Source organism: Octodon degus, unplaced genomic scaffold, assembly GCF_000260255.1.
Source record: "Octodon degus isolate 3935 unplaced genomic scaffold, OctDeg1.0 scaffold00690, whole genome shotgun sequence".
Classification (NCBI taxonomy): Eukaryota; Metazoa; Chordata; class Mammalia; order Rodentia; family Octodontidae; genus Octodon; species Octodon degus.
In genome coordinates, this window is record NW_004525266.1 from 37,659 (window position 1) to 42,348 (window position 4,690).

The window sequence follows — 4,690 nt, forward strand, 5'->3', positions numbered from 1 at the left end:
GCCTGGGCTGGGACTGGTCCTGCCAGCACAGGGTAGCCGGAAGCTCTCCACACACTCACTGGACCTGGGCTAGCACTAGGTCTGGGGGTTCCCGGAAGTTGGCAGAAATTCCTACTTGGTGGGAGGGGTGGGAAGATACGGCAGAGTGGTGGGGGGCGGCCCGAGGGGGTGGGAGAGGGTCCGGCCCACGCTGTGTTAACTCTTTTTTAATTCTTCCTTTCTGAACTATTCTTTCCATTTTTTTCTTCCTTTTACCTAATTCCACCTACATCTCAGCCCACGTACCATTGTTAATAAAAAGAATTAAGTTGATCAAAATGCTTTAAGTTACATGATTGATAAATAGTTGATTCTAACCCAAAAGATAGTAGGGACTCAAAAAGACAGACAGACAGACAGACAGACAGACAGACAGACAGACAGACAAAGAAAAAACCCCACTAATTTGTGTGAGGCTGTGGAGAAAAAGAACCCTTTCACATACCTGCTGAGAATGAGAACTGATGCAAACACTATGGCAGTCAGTATGGAGATTCCTCAAAACAATAAAAATAGAAATTCCATTTGATCTACGTTTTCTGGGTATCTTCCCAAAAGTATCAAAAACATTAAACTATGTTTATAGCAGCACAGCTGATAAAAATTGAATAAAGAAAGTGGCCTATATGTTCATCATCTCATGTATGGACAAAGGAAATGTGATATTTATACATAGTGGTGTACTGCTCTTCCTTAAAGAAGGATAAAACTGAGTCATTTGTAGAGAAACCATTGGATCTTGTGTCCACAAGGTAACTGAAATAAAACACGCACATAGGGTTAATAATCACATTATTTCTTCTATATGAAAAACACAAAATATGATTTTAAGGGCAAAATACACTCAAGATAGGAGGACACAGAAAGAAAGACTGTGGAGATGGTAATAGGATTTGAGTAAGGGGGAAAAGTGGAGAGCTAGTGACAGAAAGGGAAGTAAAAATAATGAGATGCAGTCTCTATCCATACAAATTCCCCAAGATGAATATAATTATTATGTATCACAAATATACACTAATAAAATAATTAAAAATCTTGAAAATGAAGAGTTCTGCAAATCAGGTAAATTTTTATTTGAAATTCTCAGCATCTGTCTATATTAAGTGGAAGAAAGAATATTGGAACTTGTGGATGGGCCTTCTAAGATATCACATTCAAAAAGAAATCTTTAAAAAATAAGAAAGAATCAAGAAAGCATACAAGTCTCAGGACACCATTAAAAGGTCAGACATATAGGCCACTGGTGTATTCAAAGGGGAATACCTAAAGGTTAAGGGCAGAGGAAAACCCAGCCAATGAAATATTAGCAAGAAATATACACAAAGAACGAACTTCCAGGGACAGGAGATTTACATGTTCCAAAGAGCCATGGCCAGCAAAGATCCTCACTACATATATTTTAATGAAACTCTTAAAAATACAAGACAGAGAAAGAGTTTGAACATCTGCAAGAGGAAATTGCTAAGTGACTGGAAGGGCAAGCCATGACATTAGCAAGAGGTTTCTCAGCAGGAACCAGGCTACCAGAAAGCCATGGAGTGATGTCTCTGTAACGTGAAAGAAAGTAACTGCCAACCAAAATTATGGCATATGGCAAGGTTTTCCTTCAGAGTAGAGAAGTAAAGATTACCAAAGACAAGCAAACACAAAGGGAATTTATGACCATCAGTTTGCCTTAGAAAAGATGCTCCAAGAGTCCTACATCTAGATACGAAAAATTTGCAACAAGATAGCAGGTGACATTACAAATCTACTAGGAGGTTAGATACACAAATGTGAAAGTAAAAAGAACCCAACATCATCAATGTTGTAAATCATCAAACCACAAAGTAAGAGAGAGAAAAAAAAAAAGCCAAGAATATTCGAAGCCACCAGAAAAAAAAAATCATCAAAATTATAGCCCTCATATCCATACCTTTCATTAATAATTATGAACATAAATGGCCTTAACTCTTTAGTTAAAAAGTACAGACTGGCTGAATGAATTAAAAACTAAGAGCCAATGATATGCTACCAACAAGAAATGTTGCACACATAAAGACCCACATGAATGGAAGGCAAAAGGATATAAAATGATATTAAAGCTAAATGAAATCTTAATACAAGCAGAACTAACCATTCATATCTCTGAAAAAAATCAACTTTAAGACAAACACAGTAAGAGACAATTAATTATCAAGGAATAAATCCATCATGGAGCTATAATTAATATAAATCTATATTTACATAATGATAGGGTACCACATTTTTTTTCTTATTTTTAAAATTTTTAATGTGTTTTAGTACAGGGTCTACAGGGTCTCACTACACAGATTGGATTCTTAGTGATTCTCCTGTTTTCAGCCTCCCAAGCCTGGGATTACAGGCACGAGCTACCACGCCCAGTCTTGGTGCCAAATTTTATAAACACTTATGGACCTAAAGAAAGAGAAAGATTCTTAATATATTAATAGTTAGGGATTCCTGTACCCTATTAACTCTCAAAAATCAGCAAAGATACTTAAGAATTAAACTACATCACAGATCGAGTAAATTTAACAGACCTCTATAGAACAAGCAGAATACACACTCATTTCCTCAAAGCATGGGACTTCCTCAGTCACTATATACTAAGTCATAAAACAGTCCTAACAAATGCTAAAAGATTATATTGATATCCTTTATCTTTTCTGATCACATAGAATGAATCAAGAGATCAATGGCAAGAAAACTTTAGAAATTATACAAAGAGAATAAACAACACACCTTTGAACAAACTGGTTTCACTGAAGAAATCGAAAGGAAAATTTTTAAAATTTCTTACATCAGGGCCAGGGATGTAGCTCATCAGCATAGTGCCTGCCTGGCAAGTGCAAGGTCCTCAGTTCAATTTTTGATGCCAAAAAGTTATTTTCTTGCATCAGACTAAAACTGAAACAGCGTACCAAAACCTGAGGGATGGCAGAAAAATCATATTTATTAAGCAATGCGTGCTTCCATTAAAAAAAAGAATGGTTTAAAATGAATAACCTGTCGATCATCACAGGTTCTTAGAAAAGCATGCACAAACCACTTTCGACTATTAATTTTACCTCATTAAGTGCTATTCTCAATTTATCAAAGTTATAAGGTTGTATCATCTCTAACATTAAAACTCCATGGGTTCCAATTTTAATGAGAGAAAAACCAAAGTCCTGATAAAAGTGTGAGGCACGACCTGAGGATGCCCTTCCTTACCTTCCTGACACCATAGCCTACAGCTTTCAAGTTCATTCGCTAATTTCAACCACACTGGCCCCTGTGCATTTCCTCAGTATAGATGTGCTCGTACTGTGGGAGGCCGTGGGATTATTAAGATTATGCAATCGTACATGGCAAGCAGCAATTTTCAAATATAATTAAGTGATAAATTTTGAGATGGAGAAATTATTCTGAGCTATCAGGTGGGCTCAATGTAATTATGGGATTCATTACAGGAGGGAGTGGAAAGTTCAGAGTGAGAGGATTTGTGACAATAGAGGCACAGGTAGCGTCACTAGGCCCATGACCCAGGGAATACATGAAGCTTCTAGAAACTGGAAAGCTAGCAGGCCCTCCCCTTGAGTCTCCAGAAGCAAGACAGTCTTGTCTGCACCTTGATTTTAGACAAGAAAGAACCATTTAGCCTTCTGAGTTCTGAGCTGTAAGATAACTTATACTATCGGTGCAAGGATTTTACTTTCATTTTATTTTGGTTTTGAGCCTTATCCCAGTTCATGCCTTCTCTCTTGGCTTCATGATTGCCATGACCTGCACCAGGCCTGTGCACCATCTGATTCTGCCTTAGCACGCCTGACCATAGACTGAACCCACTGGAATTATAAGCCCAAACAAATGGCACTTACATGTGTTTTTGTCTTACCTTTTGTGGACTAAACCTTAAATAAACAGGTGCATGAAACAAATCCTCTTTTGCAGCCCAGAACTCATTGTTTGGTATGAGTTTTGATACATTAAAGAAGGCATATTACTGCTAAGGTGCAGTGGTTTCAGAGCTGTGATCTTGAGGCAGAGGCAAGGGGAATTAAATTTGAACTGTACAGTGAGGTTGCCTCAAAAAAGAAAATAAAAATAAAAAATTAATGATGACCTATGCAAATAAAAGTGATGATGGTAATGAAAAAACAAAAAGGAATTATAAGTCCAAGTGAGTCTTGCCTTTTACATTGCAGGTGTTGAGTATTTGGAATGAGAGCTGAGAAAGTAAGTATAACACACAGCTATGTAAGGACCCACACACAGTGAATTACCTTTGATCCACAATGCATGATTTTGCTGCAGGTCCACTGAAATTGACAGAGCAATAAGAGAGAGTACTGGCACCCAGGAGGTAGCTCAGCAGCATAAGTGTCTGCCTGGCAAGAGCAAGGTCCTGAGTTTGATCCCCAGTACTAGAGAGAGAGAGAGAGAGAGAGAGAGAGAGAGAGAGAGAGAGAGAGAGAGAGAGACAGAGAGAGACAGAGAGAGAGACAGAGAGACAGAGAGACAGAGAGACAGACAGAGACAGTCAGAGAGTAAGTAAGACAAACATCCTTATTTGACATTGTTTCTGTAACAGACAATGAATGTGTAATGACTGTTCCACAGTTCCCTGGCTTCATTTTCTTCCATCTATTGTAGTTAGTTTTCACCA

At 37.9% G+C, this 4,690-nt stretch overlaps 1 non-coding gene across 1 annotated transcript; it reads left to right on the top strand.

Annotated features, from left to right (window-relative positions):
- The first annotated feature begins 3,893 nt into the window (after window positions 1-3,893).
- On the top strand, window positions 3,894-4,026 carry LOC111814853. The gene has a single exon (XR_002819729.1). It is a non-coding gene; the product is annotated as a small nucleolar RNA SNORA40 (small nucleolar RNA).
- Window positions 4,027-4,690: the final 664 nt, after the last annotated feature.